The sequence below is a fragment of the Aethalodelphis obliquidens genome, unplaced genomic scaffold (genome assembly GCF_003676395.1).
Source record: "Aethalodelphis obliquidens isolate GAN/ISIS:26980383/991018 unplaced genomic scaffold, ASM367639v1 scaffold19, whole genome shotgun sequence".
NCBI lineage: Eukaryota > Metazoa > Chordata > Mammalia > Artiodactyla > Delphinidae > Aethalodelphis > Aethalodelphis obliquidens.
Window position 1 is genome coordinate 7,125,495 of NW_020837963.1, and position 24,590 is coordinate 7,150,084.

At 42.0% G+C, this 24,590-nt stretch overlaps 2 protein-coding genes across 3 annotated transcripts in view; one reads left to right on the forward strand and one right to left on the reverse strand.

Annotated features, from left to right (window-relative positions):
* MRO (maestro) overlaps positions 1–13,209 on the reverse strand; it is a 50,968-nt gene extending 37,759 nt beyond the window's left edge. Inside the window, exon 1 of the mRNA XM_027118859.1 lies at positions 13,113–13,209. The gene's annotated coding sequence lies outside the window, so the exon portion shown is untranslated. The remainder of the gene's footprint in view (positions 1–13,112) is intronic.
* A 3,509-nt stretch (positions 13,210–16,718) lies between these two features.
* ME2 (malic enzyme 2) overlaps positions 16,719–24,590 on the forward strand; it is a 54,417-nt gene continuing 46,545 nt past the window's right edge. Inside the window, exon 1 of one of the 2 annotated variants that reach the window (XM_027118535.1) lies at positions 16,719–16,960. The gene's annotated coding sequence lies outside the window, so the exon portion shown is untranslated. The remainder of the gene's footprint in view (positions 16,961–24,590) is intronic. The other variant, XR_003435244.1, reaches the window with a different exon arrangement.

The window sequence follows — 24,590 nt, forward strand, 5'->3', positions numbered from 1 at the left end:
TAACTTGTTCAGTTCTACTAATTTTTTTGTGTCAAAATAAGAATTAATATCCCAAGAATTTTTCCATCTGTCAATAAATCCTATGGCTATCCCAACTGTATGATTGCGCTGCTAGACATTTGCTTCCTGTACTCCGGTTCATCAGCATGTTACAGCCTTCTACTTATGCATCCTGTTTATTCCCCCTTGGAAGTAGGTACAAAGTGCCCTTCTTAGGGAGTGAAGGGCTATCCAAGTCAAAAGCACTTGCTTTCCCACACACCAAGGGTTTAGCTCATAACATGAATGTCAGCAAAAAAACATGATATTAATGGTTCAGAAGTGCTTCCACAGTATCCCCACTCAGAAAAGACAAACCACTTAGTTTTATTTACATTCTTTAGAAAGGACGTTGGGAAATGCCACGATAAGTTATGTCATGGGTTATACAGTTTTCTGGTTGAAAAATAAAGCACAAGGGAGGGGAATTTCCCTTCTAATTATATACGTCCCTAGGATGCTGGTTTCTTTAGACTTTTTGTTACTTTTACTGACTAAAGTGACTTTAAGCACAGCACTTAGCAGCCACCATAAATTTCAAGCATTATCACTGTGCAATTTGAAGATGCCCACCCAGTACACTACTGTTTTATAAAACAAATAAGTAAAATTATTCTGGGGTGCTGGGGTTTCTATAAAAGAAAGCATGGTAGGAGACAAGTTACAAGAGTTCAAAAACACTGTCCACAGCATGGTGGGGTGGGGTAGATACTGGGTTGCAAAATAGCATAATAAACCTAGAATCGCCTATGGTTTAATGGCTGACTACAGCCTCCTGCTAGGGCCAAATTCCTATCAGGGAGAGGCTTATAGCCACTTGCTTGGACTTTGCTTTGCAGTGCAAAGATATTCCAGTCTTAAAATCCGGGAACTGGCCCAACAGCACTTCTTGAGAATCAAAAGTCAGAGCATGGTCAAAGTTGCTATTATACTCCTGTTTCAGTTCATGCCCCTTCTGGCTTGACAAGCCAGTCCACACCCATATTTCCAGCTCTTCAGGTCCAAGAATAAAACCAGAAATGTGCACCATCCTCAACGGAGAAAAAGACAGGGGTGCTGCAAATGTACACGCCTCTGCCCAGTCAGATACCTCTCAGCCGAAACAAAGACAGAGATTGTCCATTTTTGAGAGGTAGTCAAAAAAGGATAATCCAGAATTTACATACAGATTATGTTCTTGATTCTCTATGATGTAATTATCTATTAAGAATAAAATAGGAAGCTACCATCAACAGCATTAATTGGCTTTCAGATGAACTCACTGAAATAGGAATCCTGAAAATACAGACAGATTCAGGTCAACAAGGAGAAGCAAGAAGTACTAGGACCCATGGTTTCTCCCTCTCAGTTTAGGGAAAAGTCTTCTTTCCCAACTTCCCTAGCTTTGTCTAATGACATCAGCAATTTCTCAATCACTTAAAATTCCAAAAGAAGCACCTTTGACTCACTCTTCTTTTTTACATTTCTAGGCATTATTTCCTTGAAAAGTCTCACATCCTCCCTACTTCTGTCCTCAGCCAGGGCAGGTCCTCAGTAACCACACGCTGATCATCACATCTGACTCTAAGCTCCTCTCCATCCCATCTGCTTGATACATCCGTGCCGGATATCCCTGAAATGCCATCTTCATTGAGTCATTCCTCAGCACAAACACATCGAATGGCAGCCCCCTGGCACCTCCAACATCAGTCTGTAATCCCCTACCAGGTTTTTGAAGTCCTTTGTAAATGAGATTCCTCCACTAGACTTTCAACTCCTAGATGGCGAGGCTGGTCATGATGATCCCCCATTGTAACACAGAACAGGCAGGGAGTAAATTCACCAAATGAACCAACAACAACCCCTGAAGCCCACGGAGCAGGTCATGTCACTCATTTGATTACATTTACTGGAACAGAGAAGTTAATGCGTGGTGTGGATGTTTTGCTTTTGTACAGGTGAGGAAGCACAGGAAGGGCATGTTGACAGGTAATGTTTTGCCTGGTCATGTAAGCTCTTGAGATCCTTCTTGAGTGCAGAACAATAAAACACAATTATTTCATGACTACTTATAAACAGTAGTATAGACTCAGAGGAATTGACGTCACACATTTCTTAAAGTAGACTGCAATATTGTGATTTATAGGAAAAATCTATATTTGGTCTGTATCCACAGTTCCTGGCTCACAGCTCCCAAAACCCTCGGAATTTCCTGAACGATAAGAGCAATGGGATGTTTGGCTTCTTGTCCTCTGTTCCTGAAAATACTTCAGGGAAAGTGACCTTTGGATCCCACCCAAGGGTGGACTGGTTGCTAGGAGAACTGACCCCATGTTTAGAGGGTTGGAACTTTCAGTCCTACCCCCCACCTCACATTCCTCATTTCTGGGGAGCACGGAGGGGCTTGAGGTTGAATCCATTGCCTTTAGCCAATGATTTAGTCCATCATGACTATGTAATGAAGCCTCCATAAGCACCCAAAAAGGACAGCTTCTTGGTCCTTTTTGGAGAGCTTTCATGTTGGGGAAGAAGAAGGCTTCTGTGTGCCCTTGAGTCAGGCCCCAAGCACATCAAGGACAGAAGCTCCTTTGTGGGGGACCTCTCCCTATGTATCTCTTCATCTGGCTGTTGATTCATGTCCTTTAATATCCTTTTATAATAAACTGGTAATCTAGCAAGTAAAATGTTTCTCTGAGTTTTGAAAGCCGTTCTAGCAAATTAATTGAACCCAAGGAGGGGGTCAGTCAGAAGCACAGGTAACAACCTGGACTTGCTCTTGGCCTCTGAAGTGGAGGGTGGTCTTGTGGGACTGAGCACTTAACCTGTGGAATCTGATTCTATCTCCAGGTAGAGAGTGTCAGACTGAGTTGAATTGTAGGACACCCTGCTGGCATCCGAGAATTGGATGTGGGGAAGCTTCCATGGACACAGGATGGAATTGGGTCCAGGAACCCTTTTCACTTACTGTACATAATTTGAGGTTATGATAAATACCCTGTCTGACAAAAGCACATTGTTTTGTTTGATCACATACACTCACACGCAAGTCAGATACACTATAAATAGAGCCACTTGAAAATATAAAAATAAAAGGACACATAACTGGGGCAGTCACTTGACATTTCTGGACCTCAGATTCCTTATCTGTAAAATGAGGAGGTTGCACAAACCAGATGATCTCTGTGTTCCCTTCAAATTCTGATATTATTTTATTCCGTATTCTAGAAAACCATCCTCTGCTCCTTAAATTAGCAAGTTTATTAGTTTGAGCATTTAGTTTTAAGAGTACACAGGCCAGTGTACGTGAACGTGGTTAAGTGTATGCATTTGGTATAATACAGATAGAATGCCCCATTTCTACGTGTTTAAATTGTCTCCAGTTTTCAAGGCTTAATGCAAATGTCCCCCCCTCCAGGAAGTCTTCCCCACCCCTTCCAGCCAGAAGCAATCTGCCCTCTTTTGAACTTCCTCAGTTTTGTTTCACCCTATTTTATTGCACTTTCCAGTTGCTTCCACCTTCCAGCACCAATATTATGGTAAAGGATGTAAAAAATCTTATTTCTCTACTCAGTTGTCAAGTCCTTGGTGTCAAGAATGAAGTCTTTGGACTTCACGTGTAGCCAGGCACATTTAGCAGAGGATCCTACAGGAGATGGATTCTCAGTAAATTGAGGGAAGAATGAAGCAAGGGAGGAAAAAAAAAAAGGAAGACGTGTGTTACTTAAAGGAGAGGACTTAGAGGAGAAGTCCTTTAAGGGAGTATTCAGGAGAAAGTGAAGAAGCAGAAAAGAAAAGAGAGCTGGGTTAAAAAGCGGCTGATGAATGAAAGAGATTATGTCTAAACAAACAAGGGGCAGATAGAGTAGGGAGAGGGATGCATAGGAGAACGTTTTCTTTATGGAAGATGCTTTGCTTCATAGCCTTTCCTTCTTCTCTCTCCTGTTGCATTTCAAGTCCACTTGTTGAATGTGTTTACCTGCTACCGGAAAGAAGTCAGAGCTAGCCGTGCATATGCAATAATTGCAGACAGGCTTGCACTCTAAGAAGGCACGTTAATTCCTTCTCTGGGATATAAGCTCTATCCCTCTGAAGGCAGTCAGCTGACTGACTTAGTCAGGAACTTTTCTCCACTGCAAATGAGCAGATTCGTTCCTACAGCGAAATCACTGGAACATCTTATTCAGCCAAATCATTTCTTCTTCGACAAAGCTATGCCAGCTCTCACAGTGCCAGGCTGCTCCTCCCTCACCCAGGACATTGTCTTGATAAAGCAACTTAGCCTGAGTCAGCAGGGTCATGGGGCAGAACCCTCTGTCTTAGATAAGAGGCATATCACCCATATACTGCCTGTCTGACCATCCTTCCCAACTCAGAGCTTATTTTCATTTGATGCTAGCTTTGTTCCAACCATTGAGCCCCGTCAGTCCATGTCTGGCTCCCCACGACTAGACTATCTTCATAGAGCCAGCACCTCAGACTCGAGGGTTCAAAATAGAACAGTTTGCCTTTCCACACATCAAGCTTGCTTTTCTTTCTGATTCCTCAACCCTTGATAAACATCTCTCTCCCAGGTCAGGAAGCCTCCAGACCTTTCTACTAAGCAGCCCTTGGGGTTGCTTAGGCTTAGGCTGACCTGTGGCACGCCAAACAATACCCACTTCTCGTGCCAAATGAGGAAGGAAATGTTATGGAAGAGGCAAAAGGCTTTCAGCCCTCAAGACCTGCAGCTCAGCAGGAACTTGATGGGCAACGTGCTTCTCTTACTCCTGTTATTGTGGGTCCCCCCATGGCCAACAAAGAAGAAAAGAGTTTACTTGAACTGGAAGTAGATTTGGATAATTTGGAATTAGAAGATATTGACACAACAGATATCAACCTGGATGAAGACATTTTGGATGACTGAATAATGCTTCCCATTTACTCCACTAAACAGATCCTTATTATGGACAGGTGTGGATCATCACCCTGACCACAGTGCTTTGGACTCTGAGAAACTCCTTAGATTCTTATATGTAGATACTGTGGTCCACTGAGAGTACAATACCCTCCTATTCGGAGTAGTTGATGTGTAGCAACTAAATCACAATGTTTCCTTGTTAACTAAGACTGCTGTGGGCTTTGATATTTTTCATACTGTCATTAGACTGTATCTCATAAAATCGTCTGAATTAAAAAAAAAAAAACCCTTAACTCTTTCTCTCTTAGCCTAATTAAATGCCATCCATCTTTGCTACAAAGTCCAGGGATGAAGCCAGAGTTCCCCTCCTTATCCAAAAGTGGCCACCAAAGCCAAAATTAAGTCAAAAAACCCCTAATCAAACCTATTGTATAGCACAGGGAACTATACTCAGTATCTTGTAATAACTTACAATGGAAAAGAATCTGAAAAAAGAATATAGATAGATATAATTGAATCACTTTACTGTACATCTGAAACTAACACATTATAAATCAACTATATTACAATAAAAAATTTAAAAAAGATAATGAGGACTAGTCACACCACAAAAAAAAAACCAAAACCAAACGTAATCACTTTTCCTAGGAGGGGTTTTATAGCCACTCCCATGGCACAGGAAACAGTAGTTCTCTATAAATACACAGTGCACCGTTTACAGTGTTCAAAAGGTCACAGCCTTAGGCGGCTTCCAGACTCTGTTTCCAGAGGCAAAGCCTATCAAAGCTCACTACTCCACCTACTCTGGCCGGACCTTCACCCCAAGACTGGGAAATGCTCACAGAACAGTTGAGCTGCCCGCTATCAAGTAGTTGGTTTGCATTTCTAACATTCTCCTGTTCCTGCGATCTGACCAAAGAATGATCACTTTCCATTTCCTTACATTTTTTTTTAACCAACGACGCTTTTTTTTTTTTTTTTTAATTTATTTTTGGCTGCATTGGGTCTTCCTTGTTGTGCATGGGCTTTTCTCTAGTTGTGCTAGCGGGGGCTACCCTTCATTGTGGTGCGCGGGCTTCTCGTTGCAGTGGCTTCTCTTGTTGCGGAGCACGGGCTCTAGGCGCGCGGGCTCAGTAGTTGTGGCTCACGGGCTCCAGCGTGCAGGCTCAGTAGTTGTGGTGCATGGGTTTAGTTGCTCCGCAGCATGTGGGATCTTCCTGGACCAGGGCTCAAACCCGTGTTCCCTGCATCGGCAGGTGGATTCTTGACCACTGCGCCACCAGCGAAGCCCTGGTCTTTGTTTTTTAAATAATAATTTGTTTTTGTTAAATAATTTAAAGGCTAAATTATTTAACTTCAAGGTCCTGCAAATCATCTTGTGCCTGTCCCTCTCACCTCATCATCTTGGTATCAATCAAACAGTCCTCTGTCAAAGTCTCCTTCTTTGGAGTCATCATACACCCTGAATACTCTTTCTTCACTTTGCCCATTTTCTGCTCGGCTTCAGGCCTCAGCTTTAATGTCATTTCCCTAGGAAAGCCTTCACTGATTCCTAAGCCAGATTACCTCCCCCTATTAAACACTCTCTGGCACCTTGTGCTTATCTCTTTGGAGAACTTATCTCAATTATAAAATTGTATGACTCGTTTAATGCCTGTTTCTCCCACTTAGTAGATTGTAAGCTCCATGAAGGCAAGAACTAGGCTTATCTTGCAGCCTTAGTGCCTGGCTTGATAACTTACAGATTTGTCCTTGCTACAGTTTGTTGAATGAATGTTAATTAATGTTTGAATTAAAATTAATGAGCTTTCCTTTACTTTTGTCTCTATATGAGATGATGGATGTTCATTAAACTTATTGTGGTAATCATTTCATGATATATGTAAGTCCAGACATTATGATGAATACCTTAAACTTGTACAGTACTGTATGTCAATTATATCTCAATAAAACTGGAAGAAAAAATATGATACAATTAAATTAAATTAATGAGTTTCCTCACCCCTATCCCAGATGGGTTACGTGTGTCTTCTCTGTATCCCCATTATACATTGTAATGCTCTTTCTATTACTGTACTGACATAATTACCTGCAGATGTGTCTGCTTCCCACCTCTCTTCACTCTGCAGTCCTTCACCTGCCCTGACACCTCCGTCACCTGAACCCTCCTTGAGGGCGGGGACAACCAAATGTTTGTTTGAAACCAAGTAGGCACTCAAAAAATGTTTACTGAATGAATGGAGCCTTTTGGGGGAAAAAGAACAGGATCAAAGGTGAAAACTCAGCATAAGACCCAGATTTGTGAGTCATCTCAATGGGTTACATTTAGGATTGAACCTTGGGGGTCACCCTTCATTATAGAGCAGGAGGAAGAGGAGATGGCAAAGGTGAGGCCAGAGATCCAGAGGAGTATTGTGCCAGGGACAACAAAGAGAGTTTCAAGAAGGAAGGACAAGTCCATTGGGACAAATTTTGCTGAAAGAATAAGGAAGTGGGCTTCCCTGGTGGCGCAGTGGTTGAGGGTCCACCTGCCGATGCAGGGGACACGGATTCATGTCCCGGTCCGGGAAGATCCCACATGCTGCAAGAGCGGCTGCGCCTGTGAGCCATGACCGCTGAGCCTGCGCGTCTGGAGCCTGTGCTCCGCAGCCGGAAAGGCCACAACAGTGAGAGGCCCGCGTACCGCAAAACAAAGAAACAAACAAAAAGAATAAGGAAGTTGAGGACTAAAAATATATGGTTGAATTCTACTTAAAAAAAGGAAGTTTTGCACAGTTTTAAAAAAGATTTGTGGAGATGGAAGCCAGATTGTATGAAATGAAGAAGGGAACGTTTTCACAAGAGAGAGCAGAGACGTAGGCTGTTTGTTGAAAGGGCTTGGCAGCATGGAGGCGAGTCCAGCTCCCCTATTTGGACAGAGTAAAATGAGCTCCAAGATATACAGACTGCCAACAAACACATGAAAGAATGCTCAACATCATTAATCATTAGGGAAATGCAAATCAAAACTACAATGAGATATCATCTCACACCAGTCAGAATGGCCATCATCAAAAAATCTACAAACAATAAATGCTGGAGAGGGTGTGGAGAAAAGGGAACATTCTTGCACTGCTGGTGGGAATGTGAATTGGTACAGCCACTATGGAGAACAGTATGGAGGTTCCTTAAAAAAACTACAAATAGAACTACCATATGACCCAGCAATCCCACTACTGGGCATATACCCTGAGAAAACCATAGTTCAAAAAGAGTCATGTACCAAAATGTTCATTGCATCTCTATTTACAATAGCCAGGAGATGGAAACAACCTAAGTGTCCATCATTGGATGAATGGATAAAGAAGATGTGGCACATATATACAATGGAATATTACTCAGCCATAAAAAGAAACGAAATTGATTTATTTGTAGTGAGGTGGATGGACCTAGAGTGAAAGAGAAAGACAAATACCGTATGCTAACACATATATATGGAATTTAAGAAAAAAAAAAGTCATGAAGAACCTAGGAGTAAGACAGGAATAAAGACACAGACCTACTAGAGAATGGACTTGAGGATATGGGGAGGGGGAAGGGTAAGCTGTGACAAAGTGAGAGAGTGGCATGGACATATATACACTACCAAACATAAAATAGATAGCTAGTGGGAAGCAGCTGCATAGCACAGGGAGATCAGCTCGGTGGTTTGTGACCACCTAGAGGGGTGGGATAGGGAGGGTGGGAGGGAGGGAGACACAAGAGGGAAGAGATATGGGGACATATGTATATGTATAACTGATTCACTTTGTTATAAATCAGAAACTAACACACCATTGTAAAGCAATTATACTCCAATAAAGATGTTAAAAAAACAAAAAAATGAGCTCCAGAATGTTCCTTGTCACATTTTCTTCTAACTTCTCCTTTCTCCCCTAATAAGTACAGAATGGGCTGAATTCATGACAGAGAGTTCAATTTCCGTTTTCTCACTGTTGGCAAATAATGCTTATTGAATGTTATTTTCACAGTTGGCATGAAATAACATTCTATCCCTTCCCCAAACTTACATAAGGACTACTGCTGCTTTTCATGTCTATTAAGAAAATGTGAATGAAATCTAAAAATGTAAAAATCATTTTTCTTCACAAAAGACGCTAAAATATATTTTTCTACCAAGAAAAAAAGAATTGAAAATGCTTTTTAAAAAAATCTTCATGGAAGCTTTCGAAAATATTCCAGAGCAATTACTCCAAGAGTAAGAATGTCAGGAATAAATTACTTTCTTAATACGTCTAACAATACGTGCCTCTGGCACAGGGAGAGACCTGAACAAATTCCTCTTAACAAAGAACAGATGATGGCTAACAGAAGTGTCCTAAATTACAGACCTTGGAGACTGGGAACTTTGGCCAGCTTTCAACTTGAAAGCAACCTCTGCAATGCTAGCCAGGTAAATCTGCATTCGTGTCATAATTCTGAGTCACCAGACTACAGGAAAGCCCAGGTAATATTGTCCCAAGCAACGCTCAACAAATTAAAATGGAGTAAAATTTACTGAAAGTCACAAAAGACCTTTTGACAGAGAATGTTTCCACATAACCTTGAAATTGGAGCTCTGACAAAAGAAATTGCTACAGGAAGCTATTTTCCGGTATTGAAAGTTGAACTCGTAAATTGCCAACAGGTAGAATGAGGTTCTTAGCTGAACTTGGACCAAAACAGCCTAGTACAGGGGGGTTCTTAACCATAGGTAGTATCTTAACTTGGACTAAGAAAAATGTATTTATTCTCACTAATCTCTACCTGGAATTTAGCATTTTCTTCAATTACGGATGTAGGTAACAAACTGCTATGATTATAGAAACCATGAATTTTCGTATCACCTTCCAGTTGTTGCAGGTACTGTGTAATATCATTTATACTCATCTTTACTAGTTATTAGACCCATCTTTAGATTTTTATTTAATGCAATATAAAGTAGCATATGTATTATTATACCCGAAATTTGAGGTTTAAAATATTTTGATAACTTTATTTCATTATAATTGGATTCTTCAGTTATTCTATGTATTTTATTTTATGCATTTAAGAAAACATCCTGAGGAGTCTGTAGGCTTCAACAGACTGTCAATGGTGTCCACTGCACACAAAAGATTAAATACCCCGATCTGGTATTTTATGAATAGAGCTTATGGTTCATCGTTTCTAATTGCAGCCACAAAGATATGAACAACAGATTCTGTTTGCACCATTTGGTGCCCTTAGTAAGTTAGAATCCAGATATAATTTTTTCAAGGTTGCATTGTTTAGGACTAATCATTTATTCCATGTTGTTCTATGCAACTTAATTTTGGTTCAAGTGTAAGAAAGGAAAGATATTCTACTTCCCTTTGGATGCCTATTAAAACAGAATGCTCCCTATTAATTGCTGGAGCTGGTGCAGACCCCAACATGAACCATCAGAATTGAATCAAACCTCCAGGGAGGTCCCGGGGTCCCCCAGACATTCCTAAGATAACCAATGGCCATGGAAATAACATCTAGAATTCCCAGCCCAGGAATGCAGATTGGTGTAGGAGGTGATTCATTTTGGGAAGCATTTCAGAGTGCTAGTCAATCTAAGGTCAAAGAGCACTGGGAGGAAAGGCACACCAGGTTTCCTTTGTGGTTAGACCACATCTTGTTGATGTAAAAAATATGAAATATTCAACTTAGTGTCAGAGCTGTTCTAGGGTTCTGATATTCCATGCACCAAGAACCCACCATTTATTGCTCAGTAGGAAAATATATTGGATAATCAAACTCAAGTTATCAATTCAGGTTCTTCTGTAGCTACTCTCTTGGCCAGAGAAATCTTGAACACTTTATAGAAAAATGTCCCTGTATTGCCCCCAAGAGACAGAATCTCAGGTAGCTTTTCATCCCACGTAGTCAGAGAGCCATGAAGCCTGCTGGGTCTATTAAGGACCTGTATATAAAATTATGCTCAAGATACCAGGAACACTACTTGGATGGTCAAGGCAAACATTCCTGAGATTTTGTTCCTAGACATTATTCAGAGACTTTACATGCATTCTATTCGGTGCAAACATTCCACCTGGTGCCTAGTTCGTAATTACACATCTGGTGAATTAACAATAAAATTGTACTGCTCAAGATTTAAGCATTACATACTCTCAGTGTGAGAAGGAAAGAATAACTGTTTGCCCTGGCATAAGAACCTTTTGAAGGTATAGAAAGTATCATGGGCTTCTTCTTATTCTGTATCTAGAAATAAAAATCCATTCACAGCAACATGAATTCACAGAATCTAGGACTTCAGGAGTCCTCCGTGCTTCTCAAGTGCTAATTTGTGTGGAACCGCCTAAACCTGTTGGATTCTGATGCTGTAGGTCTGGAGTGGGTTCCTGATTTCATTTTTCTAACAAGTTCACAGGTGATACCAATGTTGCTGATCCTGGAGTCCTCCCTTAAGAGCTTATAGATAATGATGGAGCCTGGACTAGGATTTAGAATAAGCAACACCAAGAAGCCTCTGACTCAGGAAGATCTTAGGGGCAGCCTTAGCAAGATCAAATCACTTTGGATCACTAAAAGAGAGAGGTTATTTCCACAATGACATGACATAGTAAATTTTTGCCTTACTCTCTCCAGTATACTTGAAAGTCTTAGAGAAAAATCAAGTGTGATACAATATTATCCATAAACATCAAAATGCTATTTTTCCTTGAGGAGTAAAGGTTCTTCGATTATTAACAAGCCTATGATATTAACCTCTTTGTTCTTCACAAAAATTTCCAGAACTTTCCAAAATATTTTGTTAATGAAGACACTGTTTATTATGCTATTAGTTTACTCTTTCAGACAGCCTGCAAAGTTCTATTTATTTTAATTATATAAAGAATTATTAGCACTTTTATGGAGGTAATTATCATCATTAGCACATTATTGTATTTTGGGAATAATGAAAACATTGTTGTTTCTTAATGATAGTACTTACCTTCACCAAATGTTTTTATGTCTCACCCCCAGACTAGGCTGACAAGTTTGTTTTTGCAGAGTGTCTAGCACAAATGCCTTTAGATATACTGTTTACTTTCTCTTGTATTTTTAAAGAGTTTACATTTTTAATAACCCTAATTTACTGAGGGATAATTCCCAGCAGCGCAGTCAGCATTCATTATTCATATTTCCTATTCTAAGGCAGATGGAGTTGTGTAAATCTAAACATGTGATTATGACTTCCCTGGTGGTGCAGTGGCTAAGAATCAGCCTGCCAATGCAGGGGACAGGTGTTCGAGCCCTGGTCTGGGAAGATCCCACATGACGCGGAGCAACTAAGCCCGTGAGCCACAACTACTGAGCCTGCGCTCTAGAGACAGTGAGCCACAACTACTGAGCCCGCGTGCCACAATTACTGAAGCCTGTTTACCTAGAGCCCGTGCTCCGCAACAAGAGAAGCCACTGCAATGAGAAGCTCACGCACCGCAATGAAGAGTAGCCCCCGCTCGCTGCAACTAAAGCCCGCACACAGCAACGAAGATTCGATGCAGCCAAAAATAAATTAACTTAAAAAAAAATGTGATTAGCACAGTCTGCTTTAGCGATAGATGATGTGCCAACCTAAAACCAATGATCCTGCTCACGTATATTCTCATTACAAAGAGAATGATCTTCCATAATTCTCTGAAACATCAATAATATGGTTTTCCCTTAAGAAAACACATTGTGGTGCTTGGATTAAATCAAGCTGCTCTAGGGAATTCCCTGGCGGTCCAGTGGTTAGGACTTGGTGCTTTCACTGCCAGGGCCCGGGTTCAATCCCTGGTTTGGGGAACTAAGATCCCGCAAGCAAAAAAACAAACAAACAACAACAAAAAAAAGAAAGAAATCAAGCTGCTCTATTTTCATGGCAATTGATACAAAAGTTTTTCCAAGCATCCTTCTTTGATTTTGAGAAAGTGGGCAAATGTGTACCCATCTCGAGACAACTGGCTACACACGTCTTTAAACTTTGCCTAATGAAGTTTTACAGGGAAGTCATGTAGCCAAGTGTGCAGCATCAGCCTGCCCCTTTATAGCTCCTCCCACTTCACAGGTGAACCACCCCAACCAAAGGCAAACCCAGAGATGGTGGGTGGCCTCAACTCCCAACAGCACAGGACTCACACAGCCTGCTCCACACACACATGCTTCTGTTTGTTCAGTGACCTACCCCGATACGTATGTCTTCCTCCTAGTTTCCTGTTGATTTGGGCCTTGGCACCTTGTTTTACCAGATCACCGGCCTTGTAATCATCCTTCCAGGAAACGCTTGTGCCTTCTTTCCAGGCTCAGCATTTTTTTGTATTTTCTGCATGGCTATTTTGACAACTCCAGAAGGCCTGGTGAGCTACATTCTGAGCAGCCAAGAATGGTCCCCACCTTTTTCTTAGAGGGTCCAGTGGAGGACACCAAAGAGGAAAGCCTAGAAGAAAGGTATTAGATCCATAGCAGTTTCCATGGAGAACATTTGCTCCAAAAGAAACAGCAGTGCACAATACAAATGGTTTATTTTATATATTTACTGGGGTGGATATAAAATTCATGCAGTAAGGTGTGTAAATTACGTCACTCAAACTTGATGAATTTTTACACATGAATACACTTGTATAGCTAGTGTCCAGACTGAGATATAGAATGTTCCCTTGTGTCTCTTTTCAGCCAACCCCCTTAAAGCTAACCTTTACTGACTTCTATCATCAAAAATTTCTCCTTAAAAGCTAAGTTCTCATAACTCATCCAATCAGTCATTTCTGTGCTCACAGCACCAAGTAAAATGTCATGATCATTTCTCACTCACAATAAATTTAGCTTTTTGAGTATTGTAATAAACAGTATTTACATAAAAAATTTTCTGCTTAATCCCAGCAAAATTGAAATTAAGAACTATACGTAGTTTTTCCCTAATTTATTTTGCCATAAGAAGGATTGGCTCATAAAAATGGAAGAAGTTCTTGGAGCCAGTTGGGCTTCAGAATTTAGAAACTTTGGGATTTGGGAAAACGTTATAAGGAGCATATACTGTATGTTTATAATATCCTCAGTGGGATCTGGGGTAGTGCCACAAAACATTCTTGTTACTGAAGAGAAACATGTGAATATTTACATTATGTTGGAGAAATGAAGACTATAGACAGCCTAGTGACACATTCTTATTTGTCACCAAATAAATTCTGGCTCCACCAAAATTACAAAATCATGGGGAAAAAAACCTTCTGGATTCCGGAATTATGGATAAGAGTTAGTGAACTTGTAGGTAATACATTATTTAAGGAACTTTTCTACTTAAGTCAAGATTTGCTCTTGTGCTCTTCCACAGAGCTTTCTAGGTAACCCAAGTTTCAGAGGTAATCGCTTCTGGGAGTATGTCTCTGTTTGCCAGATGAGATGCTGCCTGATTCATGAATAAAGCCAATTAAATCTTCAAATTTACTCAGTTAAATTTTGTTTTTTAACAGATTGGAGACAGTGATGGGCTCCAAAGTGAATTTCGGACATTTGGGGACAATGAGAAACACAGGTATGGCACCCAAGAACTCTTTGAGTTCATTGTCTTTCTTTCTCATCATTTCTGAGGGTTGTTGAATGAAAACTTATTTCCTGGTATAGAGGAAACCGGTCAGCAGTTGGGAGAGAGGCTGAGTGCAGGAGTGCAATGGTTATCCTCAGAAGCTTCTCACCCTAGCAACCTGCCTATCTCTCCCACCATCACACAAAGTTAGCCCTGCACCCATGACCTCTGTCCAATCACATGGACACGGGACGGAATAGACATGCAAGAGGAGATCTCATGCCTGCTCTAGAGCTCTATTACAAAATTCAAATCTAGTCTATTTCAGGTGATATAATGGTAACGGCAATGAAAATAATCAATAAACAATCCATAATAGGAATAGAAAAGAGTTTTATTCGCGCCAAGCTGAGGACTATAGCCCGGAGCCACAGATTCGAGAAGGACTTGAATTGTGTTCTGCCAGGCTACAAAATGGGGGACGCTTATAAAGGCAAAACCCACAAAGTTGATAAGTTGTTTGTCAATAATTAGGATCGGAGCTGGCAAGAAGTTAGGGGTCTTATTAAGCAAGGATTGGTTGGGGTTTGAAATGGTGGCAGAGTTACAGGAGAGACGTTGAGACCATAATGTTGCAGCTGGCAGCTGCTAGCAGACATCGTTTTGAGAAGGGCTGGTGGTGTCCTTGAGTCTGATTATAGTTGAGAAAATTCAAGGGCTTCCCTGGTGGTACAGTGGTTGAGGGTCCACCTGCCAATGCAGGGAACGCGGGTTCGTGCCCCGCTCCGGGAAGATCCCACATGCCGCGGAGCGGCTGGGCCCGTGAGCCATGGCCGCTGAGCCTGCGCGTCCGGAGCCTGTGCTCCGCAACGGGAGAGGCCACAACAGTGAGAGGCCCGCGAACCGCAAAAAAATATAAAAGAAAATTCAAGTTCTCAGTAATGCAGGCATGTGTCTGAAACCATATCCACAAGGGCCACTAGGCTCCATTTTGAATGTCTGAACCACAGTTATCCCATTTTGATTTTATTTAAAACTTTTTTTAAAATTAATTAATTTATTTTTTGGCTGTGTTGGGTCTTCGTTTACTGTGCGAGGGCTTTCTCTAGCTGCGGCAAGTGGGGGCCACTCTTCATCGCGGTGCTTGGGCCTCTCACTATCGCGGCCTCTCTTGCGGCGGAGCACAGGCTCCGGACGCGTAGGCTCAGCGGCCCTGGCTCACGAGCCCAGCCGCTCCGCGGCATGTGGAATCTTCCCGGACCGGGGCACAAACCCGTCTCTCCTGCATCGGCAGGCGGACTCCCAACCACTGCGCCACCAGGGAAGCCCTGCCTTGCCTCTTTTTTACCCTTTACATCTTTAGTTAAAAACTATTATTATTATACTTTAAAAGCACACGAACCCGACTACAGTAAAGAATTTTGGGTGATAACATTTTCTGAAATAAGAATGAAGAAATATCCTCCAATATCATAACCGTGGGTGAGTATAGATGCATTAAGGTATGGTCCTGCAGCTTTCAAGATGACAATTTAGGGTTCCAGTGCTTTTCTGAGAGGGAACATTGAATATCTATTTATGGTGACTGTGATTGTAGGGATCATTAGTAAATTCCCTGCAGGCCAAAGTGTGTCAGCAACCGTGAAGAGTAGCAAAGAATTCGGCAAAAGAGCAACTCTTAGACAAAAACTGCTCAGAAACATAAAGCGTTCCTCAAGTGCGGAGGCTTCGCATTTCCTGGGTCCTCCCTCTTCTGCTTCTCCATTCTCCTGGCGTGTATCCCGCTCTTAAATCTCTGCAATCCTCTCCCTGCCTCCACTGGCTGTCCAGAACCGACCCAAAGTCCCAGCCTTCCTCTCTTCTCGGGATCGGAGACTGGTACCCGTCGACACGCCCCACCCCACCCCATTCCCGGCCTCGCCCGCGCCTGCGCAGAGCCTCTTCTCGCGCGAAAACGCAGCCATCACCCCCAACCATACCGCCAGCCGCGGGAAGGCGAAGTCTGCGGTAGCCAGCCCCAGGTCTTTTCGTGGGGCGGCGGTATTCGTCTTATATCCGGACTCCCCCCACCCTACACGACCCCTCTCTCACTCCTTGGGGTCGGGCCCTTAAGGGCATGCACCTGGCCCTAAATGATAACCTCTAGCCACCAAACAGAGGAAGGTACTGCGAGGCTGGAACGCGGGTGCGCCAGTCGCGAAACCTCAAAGCGGAGCCCCGCCCCTCAAGGCTGGCTTCCTGCCTCCGTATTGGTCTGCGCGCCCGTCAGTCTCCCCCCATGGGGCCGCGCCGGCTGTACTCCCTGTTCCCTCTTCTCAGTACGCGGATTTACTGGCTGCCTCGGCTATTATCCATCCGACCCAGCCATTCCGATCCTGACCTGGAGCCGGCTCCGGAAAGCCTCGAGAAGGGGAGGGCCGAACTCGGCCGGAGCTGAGCATCGTCTGGGTGGGCTGCGGGACCGCGGCCTCTCCGCAGGCAGCACCACCTGTCGCCTGGCTAGACGTCGGGTAAGGCTCCGCACGGCTCGCAGCTGCGGGCGGCCTGCCGCGGCGGGGCCCGGGCGGGAGTTCCGGGATGGGACCGGGCGCCGGCCTCCTCACCCCGGCCCGGGGAGCCGAGCGCGGACCCGCCGCCGGCCTCCGCGCGTGCGGCCCTCAGGGTCCCAGTTTGGCGGATGGGAGGGCGGGGTGAAGGGAAGGGGTTCGTCGAGTCCCGGCTGAGACCGTGGGGAACGGTGGGGTCTCGCCACCCCCTGTTTGACCGTGGGCGGCTCTTCCCTGGCGCACGGTTTGGGGACGCGACTTCCCGGTCGAGACTCGCTCGTCCCAGGGCGCCCCCCCTTCCCAACCTGGAGTAAGGCCCTGCGGCTTCCTTAACAGGAGCATCTCTTATACCGTTTACTCCCGCGCCCCTTAAAGACCGATTTTGTCGCTCCAAATCCTTTTATCTAATAGTTCTCTTTTTCTGCAGGGGTGAATTAATGGCAGGACTTAGGCATTTTGTTTGTGTGTTGTGATTGTTCCTTGCTTTAAAGGACGTTTGTTGCAGGCTAGAAAGTTCTAAGATTGGAACGGTTCTGTCCATTCATGTGAAATGACATCTGTGGACCAGGATTGGCAGGTGTTTCTTTGACGCTGGTGATACCCATTTCTGCTTGTGTGGTGTTACACTGAGGTCCCGGATTTGACTTTCTTGGTCCCGAAGATAATTCTAGAAAATTTCCGTTGCCGTTTGGTGAGAAGAAGCTTAATCAAAATAACAGACCTCAACAGAAGTGCTTCCTTACAAAACGTGTTATCGCATATCTGTTTGATTTACCTTCTTAATGTTTGTGGCAGTCACTTCAAAACAAAACAGTTGATAGCACTGTTATTTCTTTTAGTGTTGCAACTGATAACATGGAAGCACGTATTAATTGTTAATCAGGAGCCGAGTGCTGTTTTCTGCAAGAATTATCTCAAAGTAATGCCCTGAAGTTGGTACTCTTTATTATCTTCAGGTTACAAATGAAAATTAGAAAGGCTAAGTAACTTACCCAAAATCACAGGTTTTACGTGGCAAAGCCTGGATTCGAACTCAGGCAATCTAACTTAATAACTCCAGCCTCCTCTTAAGCTTGTATGCTCCTTAAGCACTGTTCATGCTGTAAAGCTAAGTGCAGTGTTGTGCTCCTAAGTTTTGATCTTTAGTTGCCAAGCATTCTGGAAATTAGAGAAGAAACAGTCATTACCTTACAACACCCCCACATACACAGCTGTGTGTGTGCGCGTGTGTGTATACACATATATATACACACACTATAGTAGTTACACAAATGATAGGTAAATATATATTGTGTAACCACTATAACTATTTGAGTTATGTTACATGGTTTGCAGAAATAAAGGAAAAATGTTTAGCGTTATCTTCTAATAGTGGACCTTTAAATAGTCAACTGTGAGCAATGATTTATAATCTGTTATCTGATTCTTTTATGGTAGCTATAAAGACTTAATTAAAAGTTAGGCATAGGGCTTCCCTGGTGACGCAGTGGTTGAGAGTCCGCCTGCCGATGCAGGGGACATGGGTTCGTGCCCCAGTCCGGGAAGATTCCACATGCCGCAGAGCGGCTGGGCCCGTGAGCCATGGCCGCTGAGCCTGCGCGTCCGGAGCCTGTACTCCGCAACGGGAGAGGCCACAGCAGTGAGAGGCTCGCGTACCGCAAACAAACAAACAAACAACAACAAAACTACTACAATCTACCATCCCCATCCTTTCAAAACAACAAAAAAATTTTTTTACCACCAAAAAGGGAGGAAGATAATTACAACATGAAAACGAAGACAATAAATTTAGTATTATGAAAAACTATACTGGGGCTTCCCTGGTGGTGCAGTGGTTGAGAGTGCTCCGCAACGGGAGAGGCCACAACGGTGAGAGGCCCGCGTACCGCAAAAAAATAAAATAAAATAAAATAAAAATAACTGCATGCGTTACTTGAATATTTCATTGCAAAAGTCATATAGTTATAAAAACAAAAAAAAACTATACTGAAACCATGCACCTCAGATTGGAACTTGAACCCACATGGCCGGGACTCAAACCTGGCCAAAAGCCAGATTGGGACGTGAACCCACGAGGCCAGGACTCGAACCCAGGGAAAACCCACAGTCTTCCAACTGAGATCACACACCTGGTTTCAGGACTTAATGAAGCTCAGGTTCCTGATGTCTCATCGCAGAAAGAATTCAGTGAGAGACAAAGTGATAGGTAAGAAGTGGATTTATTTAGAGAGAAACACACTCTGCAGAGGGAGTGTGGGCCGTCTCAGAAGGCGAGACGCCTTGGGAGAAATGCACTCAACAAACAGAGTGTGGGCCATCTCAGAAGGTGAGAAAGGCACCAGGGTATGGGGTTGTCAGTTTTTATAGTGGTGGGTAATTTCATAGGCTAATGAGTGGGAGGAGTATTCCAGCTGTTTCAGGAAGGGGTGGGAATTTCCAGGAATTGGGCCACCGCCCACTTTTTGATCCTTATGGTAGCCTTGGAACTGTCATGGCACCTGTGGGTTTGTCATTTAGCTTGCTGATGCTAAATGTCATTTAGCTTGCTGATGCTAAGTTAGAATGAACTTTTACTGGGGCTCAAGGTCTAGTGGAAGTCGTCCTATCTGCCATCTTGGACCCATTTGGTTCTAATCTGCTTATGTCACGTCCTTGGGCTATGTCATTCTTTCAAAGGTTGTGCCCTGCCCCCTTCCCTCCTATTTCAATACTACGTTGTCCTAGTTTTTCTCATTTGGTTATAGACTAGTGAAAAATGTGTCTCAGACAGACACCAATTCAGAGACCATTTGGGAATGACTGGGTGACATAACTGATTCCAAGCTGGTAATTAGCTGCGTCCAGATTCAGACTGACTGCAGAGCTTGTGCTCACTGTACCTAGTCATGACCTCTCTCTAATTTTGGTCTCTATTACATTGAACTTCTGCTTTCTACCCCCCAGCTAGGGGGCCAGGGAGAGTATTCTCCAGCAGTCAGTGGCCTAGCAGTTTCAGTCCCAGTCCAGTTTATAAACACCACCCAGAGAGTAAAGTCACTAACCCCCAGGGCAAGGCAGGATGAATGACACACCAGAGGGAGAAACCACAGGCATACCTCAATAGCCAGGAAGCTCAAGTAAGCAGCTTGAGTTTTCATATTTGTTCAAAATGGGAAGCCCCACCTTATTTTGTTTCCTGTTTTTACTTCACTCATTTTTACAGTTCCTCCATCCTGTCTGTATAACATGAGGAGTTAGGTGTGGGTTTTCCCCATTTTGTCCAGTTGCCTCCAGCTGCTATTAAGCCTGCTGTCTGTCTGTCTGTCTCTCTCCTTAGTCCTTGGTTCTATTTTTGGCAGAGATTGGTTTTTCTCCTTAAGTTTTTTAACTTATGCCTACTTGTTTTAAAGACGCTATTAAAATTACTTTTATATTTTATTTTACTCTCTATCACTTAGTCATAAAGTAATCATTTGAGTGCTGTAACACTTTACTCTTTAAGTCTTTAATACTTTTCTGCATCTATTCTCTCATTTGATCATTATAGTTACCTATGAGGTAGATTTAACAGGTAATCTTTATTTTACAGACTAAATTCAGTATTTGATAGAAGCGAAATTTTAGCCAGGAGCTGAAAATAGAAGATTTTATATGTCAGAATGCTGATCTTAAGTTAACTACTGAAGGGAAAAACTTTCTTCCTACTCACAGACTCAACTCTTCTGGCCACCAAATGTGTTTTTTCCCCACACCCAGGAGTTCTCCAGCTCTAGGCAGACACTGACGGGGTGTGCTACAACTTAATTCTAACACTGTCTACCTGGTGGTAACTTCGGATCCCACAAGTTAGGGACTCAGCCCGGAAAGACTGCCCCCACTTCAGATGCCAATCGCAAGCCCCAGGTTTTGACCTATCCTTACCAACCAGCTGTAAATCAGAGCTTCCCACAACCCCTTACTCAGGTTAGATCATTTGCTGTAATGGCTCACAGAACTCAGGGAGACACTTTACTTATATTTACCGGTTTCTTATAAAAGGATACAACTCAGGAACAGATGGAAAAGACACATAGGACTAGGTATTGGGGGTGGGGTCGGGCAGGGCATGGCGCATCCTTGCCCTCTGCTCTTGCCACCCCCCAGCACCTAGATGTGTTCACCAACCTGAAAGTTCATCAACTCTCCTTGTTCAAAAGTTTTTATGGATCTTAATCGCCATCGTTCCCACCCCCTTTCCCAGGGGAACTGGAGTGGTACTGAAAGTTCCCACTCTCTAATAATCACTTGGTCTTTCTGGTGACCGAAGTTCTGTAGTGGCCTCACCCTAAGTCACCTCATTAGCATAAACTCAGGTCTGATCAAAAGGGGCTGCTTATGAATAGCAAAAGATACTCCTGTCACTCAAGAAATTCCAGCAGTTTTTAGGAACTCTGTACAAGATCTGGGGACCAAGCCCAAATATATTTCTTATTACACCACAAGTACTAATTGCAAAGTGTATTTTTCTCAGATAGTCTTTGATTTTAAATAAAGTAAAAGGTATTCCATACTGTTGTAGATCTTCCTACCTCACCAATATGCTGCAATACTAATCCAGTCTTTTGGTACCAAAGTTTTAATTGTGATAAATAATGCTTTCTCTCCTGGAAGAACCACACAAACATGATCAGGGCTGCACTTTCAATTTCTGTCTTTTCAGCATTTATTTTGAAATAATTTGAAAGACGTGGTTGTATACATCATACTTCTTGGCCCCTTAATACTTCACTGTGTATTTTCAGAAAAGGATACCTCTTACATATGGTTATCGAACTCAGAAAATTTTAAATTATACAAGACTTTTACGTAAGTTACAGTATATCTCCCAGTTTTGCCAGTTATCCCAGTAATATCCTTGATGGCATTTTGGGGGATCAGGTTTTGCATTTAGTTGTCCTATCTGTTCGGTCTTCTTTAAGTTGCATTGGTTCTTTAGTGTTTTTCATGGCATTTACATTTTTGAAGAAAACCAATCAGTTATCTTATGGTGTCTCTCATGATTCTTTTTTATTATCATTATTGAAATACATTTGACATGAAACATTGTGTAAATTTAAGGTGTACAACAGGTTAATTTGATACATTGTAATATTGCCATTGTACTGATAATTAGCACCTCTGCAATATATTGGTATAGGTATATACCTATACCTATAGGTATAATTACCTAATTATAATTTCTTTTTAGTGGTTGGAATAATTAAGTTCTAGTCTCTTTGCAAGTTAGATGATGATAATACAATATTGTTGTCTGTGTTCACTATGCATTAGAGCTCTAGGACTTATCTCTTAGGCCTCTTGTTGAAAGTTTGTACCTTTAAACAACATCTGTCCTATCCCTTTCCCCAATTCCCGTCTCTCATGATTCTTGATGTGCTTATGATCATTTAGATTTCTTGTTTTGTGCCCATATTTAGGTACCATATTTATATGAAATATCCAGAATAGGTAAATACAAAAATACAGAAAGCAGACTGGTGGTTGCAATCACTGGGGGAGTGGGGAAAACTGCTTACTGGGTGTGGTATTTCCTTCTGGGATGATGAAAATGTTTTGAAACTAGATAGAGGTGGTTGTACAACATTATAGATTTTCTAAATCCCTCTGAATTGTTTATTTTAAAAGTTAATTTTGTTATGTGAATTTCAGCTCCATAAAAATTAACTTAAAATCCTAATGTAGATGATTTTGCTGCACCCCCATATACAGCCCATGGATTTCTCAACAAATAGAAATTCCATTTAAAAACTATTGCATGATAATTATAATGGTTTATGATGATTAAAGAAATAAATGAGCGTTGCAAATTGATATTTGGTAGAAGAATTGATATGCAGAAGAATCTATTATATTCCCATCAGTAAATATTTAACGTTTAATGTCTTATGTAGTTTTCCATTTTGAAAAATTCTCATAATGTTTGCGATGGATGTGAAAGGACAAAAACATGTTTTCAAGACAATTCGCCTGATTTTTAAATATTACATAACAGGTTTTCTAAAAACAAAAAAATTTTAGTACACTGAATTTAAATATTGAATATTACTAATACCTTAAAATATGACGTCTAGATTAAGAATCTGGATGGCTTCACTTCCTCTGAAAATGTGTGCTCCAGGCTTTTCTATTATTTACATTTCCACCTTCAACCTAAACTCTCCCACACCTGTTTACATTGAAATCACTTCCATGAAAACACTTGCTGTTTACTAGATGTTTCATACCTTGCCACACTTGTGTGGATTAGAAAAAGGGTAAATATTTGGCACACTGTAGTAGGTAATACATAAAGAGTAGCAATGATTATTATCCAAGGACTTAGACTGTTGTCAGGAAAAGTGAATTTTTGCCTTCACCTTATGTATTTTATAATCCCTTACAACCTGTAGAAACATAAATGTATTTTTTAAACATCTTTATTGGAGTATAATTGCTTTACATTGTTGTATTAGTTGCTGCTGTATAACAAAGTGAATCAGCTATATGTATACATATATCCCCATATCCGCCCCCTCTTGCGTCTCCCTCCCACCCTCCCTATCCCACCCCTCTAGGTCGTCACAAAGCACCCAGCTGATCTCCCTGTGCTGTGCGGCTGCTTCCCACTAGCTATCTGTTTTACATTTGATAGTGTATATATGTCAATGCCACTCTCTCACTTCGTCCCAGCTTACCCTTCCCCCTCCCCGTGACCTCAAGTCCATTCTCTACATCTGGGTCTTTATTCCTGTCCTGCCCATAGGTTCTTCAGAACCTTTTCTTTTTTTTTTTTTTTAATTCCACATATATGTAGCATACGGTATTTGTTTTTCTCTTTCTGACTTACTGCACTCTGTATGACAGATTCTACGTCCATCCACCTTACTACATATAACTCAATTTCGTTTCTTTTTGTGGCTGAGTAATATTCCATTACATATGTGCCACATCTTTATCCATTCATCTGTCAGTGGACACTTAGGTTGCTTCCATGTCCTGGCTATTGTAAATAGTGCTGCAATGAACATTGTAGTGCATGACTCTTTTTGAGTTATGGTTTTCTCAGGGTGTATGCCCAGTAGTTGGATTGCTGGGTCATATGGTAGTTCTACTTTTAGTTTTTTAAGGAACCTCCATACTGTTCTCCACAGTGGCTGTATCAATTTACATTTCCACCAACAGTGTAGGAGGGTTCCCTTTTCACTGCACCCTGTACAGCACTTATTGTAGATTTTTTGATGATGGCCATTCTGACTGGTGTGAGGTGATACCTCACTGTAGTTTTGATTTGCATTTCTCTAATGATTAGTGATGTTGACCATCCTTTCATGTGTTTGTTGGCAATCTCTATATCTTCTTTGGAGAAAGGACTATTTAGGTCTTCTGCCCATTTTTGGAATGGGTTGTTTGTTTTTTTGATATTGAGCTGCATGAGCTGCTTGTATATTTTGGAGATTAATCCTTTGTCAGTTACTTCGTTTGCAAATATTTTCTCCTATTCTAAGGGTTGTCTTTTCGTCTTGTTTATAGTTTTCTTTGCTGTGCAAAAGCTTTTAAGTTTCATTAGGTCCTATTCGTTTATTTTTGGTTTTATTTC